The following is a 13,656-nucleotide window of genomic DNA, read 5'->3' on the forward strand; positions in this document are numbered from 1 at the left end:
TCACAGGTATCATCATACTCAATGGTGAAAATCTGAAAGCTCATCCTCTTAGAATAAAAATTAGATAAGAATGCCCATTCTCAAAACTTTTAGTCAACAATACTGGAAGTCTAGTCACAGCAATCAGACAAGAAAAAGAAAAGACATCCAAATTGGTAAGGAAGAAGTAAAACTCTATTTCCAGATGACATAATACTGTATATAGAAAACCCTAAAGACTCCACCAAAAAGCTATTAGAATGGAAAAGTAAGTTCAGTAAAGTTGCAAGATACAGAATCAATATACAGAAATCTGTCACATTTCTATACACTAATAAGAAAGTAGCAAAAAGGGGATGGAAACAATCCATTTACAATTGCACTAAAGAGAGTAAAAATCCTAGGAATAAATTTAACCAAGGAGATGAAAGACCTATACTCTGAAAACTATAAGACACTGATGAAAGAAATTGAAGATGACACAAACAAATGGAAAGATATGCTTTGCTCATGGACTGAAAGAATGTCATTAAAATCTCCTTATTATCCAGAGCAATCTTCAAATTCAATCCAATCCCTATCAAAATACCAATGGCATTTTTCACAGAACTAGAACAAATCCTAAAATGTGCATGACAAAAGACCAAGAATAACCAAAGTAATCTTGAGAAAGAAGAACAAAGCTGAAGATATCATCATCCCAGATTTTATGATAGACTACAAAGCAATAGTAATCAAAACACTTGCTACTGGCATAAAAAAACAGACACATAGATCAACAGAACAGAATAGAGAGTCCAGAAGTAAACCTACACTTGTATGGTCAATCTAAGGCAAGGGAGGCAATAATATACAATGGAGAAAAGAGAGTCTTTTCAGTAAATTTTGTTGGGAAAACTGGACAACCACATGGAAAAAAAATAAAGCTGGATCACTTTCTTATATCATACATAAGCAAATTCAAAATGGATTAAAGACCTAAATATGAAAACTGAAACCATAAAACTCTTAAAACAGGCAATAATCCCTTGGACACCAACCTTAGTAATATTTTTCTAAATATATCTCCTCAGGCAAGGGAAAAAAGAGCAAAATTAGACAATTGGGCCTACACCAAAATAAAAAGCTTTTGTATAGTAAAGGAAACCAACAAAATGAAAAGACAACCTACTGAGTTGGAGAAGATATTTGCAATTGATATGTCTGACAAGGGATTAATATTCAAAATATATAAAGAATTTGTGCAAGCTCAACACCAAAAAACCACAAATAATTAAAAAATAGAGGTCCTGAATAGACATTTTTCAAAGAAGACATACAACTGGCCAATAGGCACATGAAAAGATACTCAACATCACTAATCATCAGAGAAATGCAAATCAAAACCACAAGGAGATAGCACTTCACACATCAGAATGGCTAGTATTAAAAAGACAAGAAATGGGGGCAGAAGAGGAGGCTCTTGTGCATGTTTGCTGGCAATGTGTATCTGTGAAGCCACTGTGGAGAACATTATGGAGGTTTTCAAAAAATTAAGAGTAAAAATACTGTATGGTCCAATAATTCTACTGGGTTTTACCCATAGAAAACAAAAACACAAACAAATATCTTTTCAAACAAAAAACACAAATATCTTTTCAAACAAAATTTGAAAAGATATATGCACCCCTATGTTTACTGCAGCATTATCTACAATAGCTAGAGTATGGAAGCAACCTAAATGTCCATCAATATATAAATGGGTAATAAAGATGTGGTATGCACTTACACGTGTGCATTAGAATATTAGTCAGCCATAAAAGGAAATAAGATCTTGCCATTTGAGAAACCTGGATAGATCTAGAGGGTATTATGCTAAGTGAAACAAGTCAGAGAAAGACAAATACCATGATTTCACTGGAACAAAACAAATGAAAAAAACCCCAAAAAGTTTCTTAAATACAGAGAACAAGTTAGTAGCTGCCAGGGGGAGGTAGGAAGAGGGATGGGTGAAATAGATAAAGGGGGTTAAGAAGTACAAACTCAGTTATAAAATAAATACATCACGGAGATGAAAAGTACAGCATAAAAAATATAGTCAATAGTATATAATAATGTTATATGGTGACAGACTACACTTAACTGTGGTGAGCAGAATAATGTATAGAATTATCAAATCAATATGTGTATACCTGGAATTAATATTATTTGTATGTTAATTATACTTTACTTAAAAAATAAAAAATAATTTAGAGACTATAAAAGAGAATGAGGGAATAGGCTGCCGGGATCACAATGAGTTTTTGATTTTAGGGTTCTTACTTCATGTAACCAGTTGCAATCTAGTCTTTAGATACAGCATATTTAAAGGAATTGGGATGAATGTGAGCTGAGCTTGATATAAGAATTTTTCAATGGGACACCTGGGTGGCTCAGCAGCTAAGCGCCTGCCTTTGGCTCAGGGTGTGATCCTGGGGTTCTGGATCGAGTCCCACATCGGGCTCCCTGCATGGAGCCTGTTTCTCTCTCTGCCTATGTTTGTGCCTCTCTCTGTGTGTGTCTCTCATGAATAAATAAATAAATAAAATATTTTTTAAAAAAGATTTTTTCAAGAAGATTTGGTACAGAGAAAAATGTCAAGTTCTTTATGACGATTTTAGAAAAATTGCTCCAATTCCTCTCTAGAATGTGATCCACCCGCATTTCATTTTTTAAAAATCCTGTTTAGATAATATTATTGTTGTTTCCTTTCTTATCTACTTTGTTACCTACTATAAAATTTATCAAAACCAAAATTCAACTAACCAGATTTCTGATTATAACTAGAAAGGATTTCTTCATTATTCCACATTTAGAAAAATAAGTATCAACAAAAGGAGTGGATGGGAAAGATTTATAAGATGTACAACAATTCCAGCAGTATGAATTTGATTTCTAAAATGTTTTCATATTGATTAAATATCTAATTTTGTATAGTTTGGACAACTAATTATCTCAGTTTCCAGATAAAGGAAGTTAAGTGATTTGCCCAAGATCACACTGCTAGGAGAGCATGAAGTTTATTTCGGTTTTTCTGACTGCAAATCCTATCTTTATCCCAACACATGTGCAGCTTATTTTACTAGTTCTTTGACTTCTAAAAATACATTCATATTTAAAATTTATAGAAAAATGATCAGTTAACAGCTAATAGATGATTCTTGAGAACAGACTGTGTTACAGGCCGTTTTAAGTCTTTATAGAAACTGCCTTAGTCCATCCTCACAATAGAGAAAACACTGTTACCTCATGTGAGGATGAGGAACCAAAGTTTGTAGAAATTGGTGGGTTGGGAATTGAGACTTGGCCCTATTTGGTGCTGGAACCCATGTATGTGGCCACAAAGCCACTCCTGTAAAACAAGTCAGAGAAAGACAAATGCCACAATCTCAGTGGCTTAAAACAACACAAATTTTTATCTTACCGTTCTAAAAGTCAGAAGTCCAACATGAGTACCCCTGAGCTAAAATTAAGGTGTCGGTAGGGTTGTGTTAGTTCTGGAGGCCCTAGGGGGAGAATCCATTCCTGGGCCTCTTTCAGCTTTGAGAATCTGCCACATTTGTTGGTTCCTGGTTCCCTTTAATCTTTGATGCCTGCAACATTCACTGATTCTCAAACTGCTCTTTCTACTGGGTTTCTCCAGCTTCCACTTTTAAGAATGCTTTGAATTATATTGAGTACACTTGGCTAACCCAGAAGCCTCTCCTTGTTTTAAAGTTCTTTTGATAACAATATGAATTCCATCTACAACCTTAATTTCTCTTCACTCTGTAACTTAACATATTCACTGGTGGCAGGGATTAGGACATGGACATCTTTGGAGAACATTACTCTGCCTGCCACCATATTCTTTCCCTGTTCACAGAAGGAAAGATTCAGTGAGGTTTAGAATGCAGTACTACATTTACTTAAGTAGAAATTGTTATTGGAGTGTTTTAGAAAGACTTTCAAAAAATAAATGTGCAAGCACAAATAAGTTAGTTAACCTCAAAGAAACCAGAAAATATGATTTTAATAAAACATCAGATTTGCTGTGTACTTTACTGTGTACTTTACAGTGTTTCCATACACATCTGGTCCTCATAGACCACCTACGAGGTACCTAAGTCCTGATAGTTAACTTATCCCCCTCCTGCCCTACTTTTCTTTTGTTCTCTCTCTCTTTTTTTTAATCTTCCCTTGTTTCACAAATGTTTTTCCTAAAATAAACCATACTATGTAGGCCTAGTAAAAATTATAATTTTAACCTAAAACAAGAGCGTTAAAATTTTCCACAGCTTTCCATTGCTTTTTAGTTTAGTTTACAAGGAACTCCAACTGTGGAGTATTCTGAGTATCATTTGCAGATGGCAGGCCTTGAGAATGTTTGTCTCAACAATAAGAGGAAAACAAGAAGGAGGTAGATGTTGTTGGGAGAAGAGTGAAGTTGGTACAAAAAAGTAGGCATTTAAATTGAAATTGAAATTTTCATTGAAAATGCATTTAAATTGAAATTGAAATTTTCATTGAAAATGCATATTGAATGCCTACCACATGCCAGGCACTGTTCTAGGCACTAGGTATACAGCAATAACTTAAACAGTTAATTCCTGTTTAGGGAGCTCAGATATCAATTTCTAGATGAAGATACAGATGATGGATAAATTAACATGTACATATATAATATCTAGCAGTGAGAAGTGCTGGCAAGTCTGAGAAGAGCAGGGCTGCAGTTACTATTTTCTATGGGGTGGCCAAAAAAGAGTTCTCTGAAAAGGTTCCATGTGAACAGAGACCTGAAAGAAGAGACAGAACCATATGGATATAATGGATAACGGTGCTTTAGATAGAAGCAGTAGTAAGTCCAAAGACCCTGAAGTGGAAGTATTCCTGGCATATTGGAAGAAGAGCAAAGAAATTATTTTATTTTTTCCAGATTTATTGAGATATAATTGGCATTTAACATTATGTCAGTTTAAAGTGTATAGTGTATTGATTTGGCATACTTATATATTGCAAAATGATCACCACCATACCATTAGTTAATACCTGCATCATGTCACATAACTCCCATTTCTTTTTTGTGTTGGGAACATTAAGATTTACTCTCTTAGCAATTTTCAAGTATATAATACAGTCTTATTATAACCACCACGCTATACATTAGATCTCCAGAACTTACTCATCTTCTAACTGGAAGTTTGCATCCTTTGACCAACACCTCACCCCTTCCCCCATCTCTCAGTGCCTGTTGACCACTGTTCTAGTCTCTTTCTGTTCATTTGGAATATCTCTTTTAGTATTTGTCTTTCTCTGATTTATTTCACTTAGCATAATGCCCTCATGATCCATCCATATTGTCATAATGGCAAAACGTCCTTTCTAATCACAGAATAATATTTCATTATATATATATGTATATGTATGTATATATATCACATCTTCTTTATCCATTCATCCATTGATAAACACTTAGGTTGTTTCCATGTCTTGGCTATTTTGAATAATGATGCAATGAACATAGAAGTGTAAATGTTTCTTCAATACCATGTTTTCATTTCCTCTGGGTATATGTCCAGAAGTAGATTTGCTGGGAAGAATTATCCTAAATGGAGAGAGGGAGGAAACTGGAGATAAATAGGAAATGAGTTCAGATAGGTGGTGAAGACAAGACTATAGTCTAATATTTGAGGAATTTGGGTTTTATTTTGACTGAGATGAGGATCTCCTGAGTTTTTGGAATGAGAAGTGAAATATGACTTTAATTATTCACTTATTTTTATTTAAATTCAATTAGACAACATATAGTACATCATTAGTTTCAGATGTAGAATTCAGTAATTCATCAGTTGCATATAACACCCAGTGCTCATCACATCATGTGCCCTCCTTAATGCCTATCACCTAGTTGCCCCATCTCCCCATCCACAACCCCTCCATCAACTCTGTTTCTTTCCCATAGTTAAGAGTCTCATGATCTGTTTCCCTCTCTGATTTCTTCCCATTCCATTTCCTCCTTTCCTTTATGATCCTCTGCACTGTTTCTTATATTCCTCATATGAGTGAAACCATATGATAACTGTCTTTCTCTGATTGCCTTATTTGCCTTATTTGACTCAGCATAATACCCTCCAGTTCCATCCACATCAATATAAATGGTAAGTATTCATCCTTTCTGATGGCTGAGCAACATTCCATTATATATATATATATTATATATATATATATAATATAATATATTTTACATCACATCTTCTTTGTCCATTTATCTGTATTCAGTCTTGTAAAGATCATTCTGGCTGGTGGAAATGGGAAAGGGAATACAGAAAAGGGAAGAGAGACCAACCAGGACACTAACAAAATCATTGTAATGAGAAATGATGACAACAGAAGAGGTGGAGAAAGGGCTAGATTGTGAATATTTTTTAAAGATAAATCTATGAAGATTGCTGATGAAGGGAGAATGTGGTGTGAGAGAAAGGGAGGAATCAAAGATAGCAAATACTTTAACCTGAGCAACTGAAAGAATGGAGTTGATATTTACCTAGATGAATAACTCCAGGGACATAATAGGTTTAGAGAAGAAAAGAAGGATCATGGCTTTGGGCATGATAAGATTGAACTATTGGCTGCTTAAGTGGCAATATTAAATAGGCAAGTGGATATGCAAGTATGGAATTCAAAGCTGAAAATACAAGATGGTGGTCATCGTAATTCTGGTTCCTATTGTGCTTCAATGTTTAAAAGTTGGAGAAAGGAGGGAAAAAGCTGGTAAAAGAGACTGAGGAGAGGCCAGTAAGATGAGAATCAAAAGAGAAATATATATATATGAGAAATATATATATTCAAAAGAGAAATATATATATTATATATATAAATATATATATACTCATAATTAGCTGTGAGTCAAGTGAAGAAAGTGACTCCAGGAGTCAGTGGAATAGCAGATTTTGGGGGGAAACATAGCATTGAAAATTGATAATTGGATTTAGCAATGTGGAGAGTTCTATGATGACCTTGACAACAATTTGAACAGTAAAATAGTGAGGATAAAACTAGTTGGAGTGAGCTCAAGAATGATAGGGTGCAAGAAATAGAGACAGCAAGTATAGATACTGTTTAAGAATTATATTTATAGGGGGGATCCTTGGGTGGCTCAGCGGTTTAGCACCTGCCTTCAGCCCAGGGCATGATCCTGGAGTCCTAGGATTGAGTCCCACATCAGGATCCCTGCATGGAGCCTGCTTCTCCCTCTGCTTGTGTCTCTGCCTCTCTCTCTCTCTCTGTGTGTCTCTCAGGAATAAATAAATAAAGAAAAAAATGATATTTATAAAAAACATAGTCTGTATTTCTCTGATATCAGTCATACAAACAGTTTTCTAGCTATATCTCCTCAGGCAAGTCTTATTGGGACTACACAAAAATAAAAACTGTTGTATAGTAAAGGAACTCATCAACCAAACAAAAAGCCAAACTACTGAATGAGAGAATATATTTGCAAATTACATATCTTATAAGGGATTTAAAGCCAAAATATGTAAAGAACTTACATAACTCAATGGCACAAAAACAAATAATCCAATTTAAAAATGGTCAAAGGATCTGAACAGACATTTTTCCAAAGAAGACATGCCAATAGCCAAAAGACACAAGAAAAGATGAACAACATCACTCAATTTCAGAAAAATGCAAATTAAAGCCACACCCATCAGAATGACCAAAATAAAAAACACAAGAAACAACAAGTGTTGGTGAGGGTGAGGAGGAATGGGAACCCTCAAGTACTATTGGTGGGAATGGAAACTGGTACGCTGGGGAAAACAATATGGAGGTTCCTGAAAAAAATTAAAAATGTAATTATCATATGATCCAGTAATTTCATCACTGCATATTTAACCAAAGAAAACCAAAACGGTAATTTGAAACATATATGTGCACCTATGTTTATTGCAGTATTATTTACAATAGCCAAATTATAGAAGTAGCCCAAATGTCCATCCTCTGATGAATGGATAAAGATGTAGTATATACATTTATGTATGTGTATATATATACAATGGAATATTAGTCAGCCATAGAAGAATGATATTGTGCCATTTGCAACAACATGGATGGAACCAGAGGGTCTAATCTAAGTGAAAGAAGTCAGTCAGAGAAAGAAAAATACCATGTGATTTCACTCGTATGTGGAATTTAAGAAACAAAACAGTTGAACAAATGAATTTAAAAAGAGACAAAAAAAGCAGACTCAAATGCAGGGAACAAACTGGTAGTTGCCACAGGGAAGGTAGGGGGGCATGGGTGAAATAGATAAAGGGGTTAAGAGTGTACTTGTCTTGATGAGTAATATAGAGAATGATGAGTAATATAATGATTGAAGCACACTATATTGTATATCTGAAACTAATATAATACTATATGTTAAGTATACTTCAATTAAAAAAAAGAAAAATGGTGTCTACAAAGAGGGGCAATAAATGGAGTAGTAGTGGAGGGGATCATAGGTCAAGGAAGGTTTGTATTTTTTCTTTTAAGTGGAAGAAATTACAGCACATTTGTACACTAATAGAAAAAGAACTATGGAAAAAAAAAAAGAAAAAGAACTATGGAGAAATTGATGATGCAGGAGATAAGACAATTGCTGGAGTAACACTCAAGTAGGTGAGAAGACATGGGCTCAGGGAATCCCTGGCCTTGCATAGAGCCATTGAAAGTTTCAAGAGGGAAGGCAGAGGATGTGGCCCAGACACAGACAGATGGTAGATAGGGTAGGAACATGACATGTTCTCATTGCTTCTGAGAAGTTCTAATGTCTCAGTGAATTAAATGCAGGGTCTCCAGGTAAGAATGAAAAGAGGGGAGGAGATGTGAAGACTTTGAGGAGAGAGAAAGAGATATTATCTCTAAAAGTAAGAAAGTGACTGCAGTAGGGAAATGTGGTAGGATTGCTGGTTATGAATTCTGTGTTTTTCTCTGGCTCTGCCAGCTATAGGAGATTGAAAGACAATCATAGTAATTGGAGCTGTAATATTTTAAAATTTGTAAAAATATTCTCTTTCTGGGTCATAATAAAGTACTATGAATGAAGCCTTTAATGTTGTCCACCCTTTGGGACATTTGTATGTTTAACAGTAGGAGAAAGGCTTACTCAACACCTGAAGACAGTAATGAAGTTTGAGACTTCAGTAAATAACGTTGGTAAAGAAATGTTCTTGGAGAGTGGGTCCAATTGCTATTCCGCAAATGACAACATGTTGTTATCAACTAGTGCATGAATTTGGACCTTTATAAATAAGCAGTTGTAATTTCAGATATTTACTTCTGACAAAGGCTAAACATTAACATCAGGGTTAGCATGCCAATTAACTGCTCTGGAATAACAGAAAAATAGAAACAAGGAAAGGTTTAAGGGGGTAGGATGGTTGTAAATCTTCTTTGTTACTATTCTGTAGTTATCTTTTAAAGCTGTGATTCATTTCCAGGTGTGTCCACCAGAATAAATGGTAAGCATCACAAAGATTCTCAATATTTTCTCTTTATAGTTCTTTGGCCCATTATTAGGATGCTAAATTTAAACACCTTCAGAAAATGAGAGCCTAGTGGTATCCTCATAATGCAAGATGCTAACTCTAGTAACCCCTTCCATTTAATAAAGACAAGGGAGATGCCTTTCTCTCTCTTAAGTGGCAGAGCTAACCTTATAATCTGTCATAACTCTGGTAAAGCAAGAAAATTCTGAGAAAACCTTTCTGACACATTTTTCTAGACTTCTAGAAAAACAGTATATAAGGAATCGAGAGAGCCTGACATCAAATGAAGACAGCTTACTGTTCTGTCTTTTTTCTTAATTGGAAACACTGTTTTATAAGAAGCTCCATTTTATTTTCACGTTATTTCAAAGATCAGGTTAGTTCAATTAAAGTAGGAAAATCTTCATTGGTGCTTTAATATTGCTGTTTTGTTTCAGAGCTCATGATATGGAAGTCAAGGTCCAAAGAGAGGCTGAGGACCCTGATAGTGCATTCTGATCCACGTTACAAAGAGAATTTTGAATTCTAACAATTTTCCCCAAACAGAAACACAAGATAAACAGAAGAAAATAGAATGCAATACAAAAGTGCCACTTATATTTATTTTTCACTTGCAATTTGTTGGTTTTTCATCACTAAGAGTCATTGTTATTTATTTACCTACCTACCCTATTAAGCAAACATCTATTAAGTATCTGCATGGTACTTGAGGCTAGATGGTGAGGAAGTAGAAATTAGTCAGTGATGGTCTTTGACCTCCTTTAGCTCATAACCTAGTGTTCTAACCTAGTTGATACTACTGAATTGAATAGAGTCCCACCTCAGAGTGTGGTTTACCAAACTTCAGAGTGTGACCTTATTTGGAAATAAGGTCTTTGTAAATGGATTAAGTCAAAATAAGATCACACTGTATTAAGGGTGGACTCCAATCCAGTGACTGGTGTCCTTATGAAAGGGTGGGGGCGGTATTTGAACATGGACACACATAGAAGGAAGGTGGCCATATGAAAACTGAGGCATCAATTGAAATTATGCTGCCACAAAACAAGGAACGCCAAGGATTGCTAAAAACCACCAGAACCTAGAAAGAGGCAAGGAAGGATAATCTCCTAGAGATTTCAGAAAGAGCATGGCTTTGCCCACATCTTTATTTCAGAACTTTAGGACAATCAGTTTCTGTTATTTTTAAGCTACCTAGTTTGCAGGGATTTGTTAATGTCAGTTCTCGCAGACAAATACCGATATCCATTTTAATATATCTACACTAACCTCATGTAATTCTCTCCTCTCACCTTTTCTTTTGTAAAATCATTCTGTAAGTGAAAAAAAACCTCTCTTTATTTTTTTTAAGATTTTATTTATTTATTAATGAGACACACACACACACACACACAGAGGCAGAGACACAAGCAGAGGGAGAAGCAGGCTCCATGCAGAAAGCCTGATGTGGGACAGGATCCCAGGATTCGGGATCACACCCGAATCAAAGGCAGACAAAGGCAGACGCTCAACCACTGAGACACCCAGGCGTCCCAATGAAAAAAAAAAAAAAACTTTTAAACAAGTGTTCTGGAACCAGTTGAATGTTCTGGTACCAGTTGATCTATGTCAACTCATTCTCTTTTCTTTTCACTCAAGTGCTTTTGTCTGCACTCAGAGTTGATGTTTCCTTTTTTAAAATACCTCTCTGAAACAATTCGCTTTTGTAGTGAAGCATTTTGTGGTGGAAATAAAGGCTAGTAGTAGAGGACTTACTGAAGCTGGAGGCTTTTTTTTTACCAAACTGCAGGTGGATGGTTTATAATTCCTTCCTGAATTTCAGATACTTTCTGTGAGAAGCAAAGACGGAAAGAAAATTATATCAGGCCTTCTTAAAGTTAAATGAAATTTCTACTTGGCCACATCTTAATAAACAGAAGCCAGCTAAGCCATATTTCTTTTATCTGCACAAAATGAATGGCATTTCAATCAATAGATCCAACAGCAAAGAGCAAGCCGTGGTAGTACAGCTGCCAATGTCAAATATAGTAAGTACTCAAGAATACATTGGCAGGGACAAGTTTTGTGCAAATGTTGTTTCATGAAAAGCAAATTCTCATGGTAATTGTTGGTGACCATGGAGATCATGTTCTAAATTAACATTGTACGATTATTGATTTGGAGGTAGGAAATGCATTTATTCTAAAAGCTCATTACCTAGCAACCACTGAGGCACAATCCCCCAATCAGAAATAGCCTCTCTCATGGAACTATGGGGTCAAATTATATGTACTGCTTTGTGTTGTTGTTGTTGCTAGTTTTTTTGTATGCAAATACAGGTCTGCATAAAATAAAATATTCATTGCCTTTACTTTCTAAACCTGTTCAAACCAGTTTCTTTCATAAACAATAGAATAGAGCATAAGAAGACCTCTTAAGGTGCTTAAGAAATAGAAAAAAATGTACAAATTACTTGCATTAGGTTAGACAATTTTTATTTTTTCTTCAGGAGAGAGACTTCCTTCCTTCTTTCTTTCTTTCCTTCCTTCCTTCCTTCCTTCCTTCCTTCCTTCCTTCCTTCCTTCCCTACATACTCTCTCATTCTCTCTTGCTTTGTCTTCTTTCAGGACTAACCATGTATAAAATCTCAGAATGTGTATATACAGAACCATCCCACCAATACAACCTATTCTCATATGGAATTTCTTTTAAAATAGTTTTTCTCTGAAATATTTTCCTTTTTTAAAATTTTCCTAAGATAATTATGATCAAGATAATCAGAATCCCAACTTAGATATAAAACAAGATGTAACTGAGCTCCCCCTTGGGTGAATACTCTCATGAGAGGTAACTGTTGCAAGATGAGGGTCTAAGTGCATGTGTTCAATTTATGGAGTTAAAAAGTAATTCACAGAAATAATGTTTTTCAATGACAATAAGTATTCATGAATCTATTTTAGATTCTATTTCTTTTATCTCACCATTTTATTGCACTTTTATAAAAGAAGAAGTTTGTTTGAAGGTGGTAGTGACATATATATTTAAAAACCTCTTATTATAGCCTGTTATAAGCAAACCCTGGTCAGTTTTTTGAATATGTGCTAAACATAAGAATAACTTGACTTTCACATTAAAGGTAGGAAGGTAAAATAATCAAAGATCTTGAACTTCTTTACATAGTATGCCTATGTAATTCTAAATAATGTTTGACTAGTTCTGATCACATCTCAGAGGAAGAAGTAGTAACTCACTAGAAAAACATAATTCTGCCCTAATGCTTTGCAGAGGAATAATTATGTGAACCATATATGTAACTATACCCCAAATCCTTAGGAATTGGTCATAAATATCTTAAAATTTTAATTTTTAATCTGGGTAAATTTGCCTCATACAGCTTTTATCATGCTTAATGTTAAAATCTCCTAGGTACATGTGGAGTGCCTGTATGAATGACGAAGTGCTTGGAGAATCTGGCATGACAATTTTAGCCATTAGTTATTGGGCTGGTAAAGTTAATTTATAACCAAGTAACCAATGGATGACTGCTTTACTCGCCAGTTCCTATCTTCTGTCTGTTAAGCACACCACAATCCAAGAAGCTCTACTGAGCTGAACTGTAAAAAATAGATCTATACATAACAGATCCATGATGATGTATATAACTGAGGTTGAGTTTCTTAGCTAGGACTAATAATGTGATCCATGACTCATTCATTAACAAATATTTATTGAATGCTTACTAAGGGTCAGGCATTGGGGACTTAGCAATAAACAAAACAAAAATCCAGGCATTAATCCTATGATGACTTTAATTACATTACAAATTAAATATTTAATTAAGATTATGCATAATATTGAGAGCCTTTATGATTTTTTATTGAAGTAAGATGTATACACCATATAATGTACAGTTAGGAAGTGAAAAATTTATTGAGCTTTAATAATTATACCTGTGTAATCACAACTGCAGTTAAAGTATAAAACATTTCGATTACCCAGCAAGTTTCCTAATGAATCCATACTCCACATAAGGAATCACTGTCTGATTTCTACAGATTGTTTTTTCTTGTTCTTAGATTTTATATAAATGGAATTATAGCGTATGCATTCTTGTGTCTTGCTTTTTTCACTCAGCATAAGATTTATTCATGTTGTTATACCAGAAGTACAT

The sequence above is a fragment of the Canis lupus genome, chromosome 8, assembly GCF_048164855.1.
Source record: "Canis lupus baileyi chromosome 8, mCanLup2.hap1, whole genome shotgun sequence".
Taxonomy (NCBI): Eukaryota; Metazoa; Chordata; class Mammalia; order Carnivora; family Canidae; genus Canis; species Canis lupus.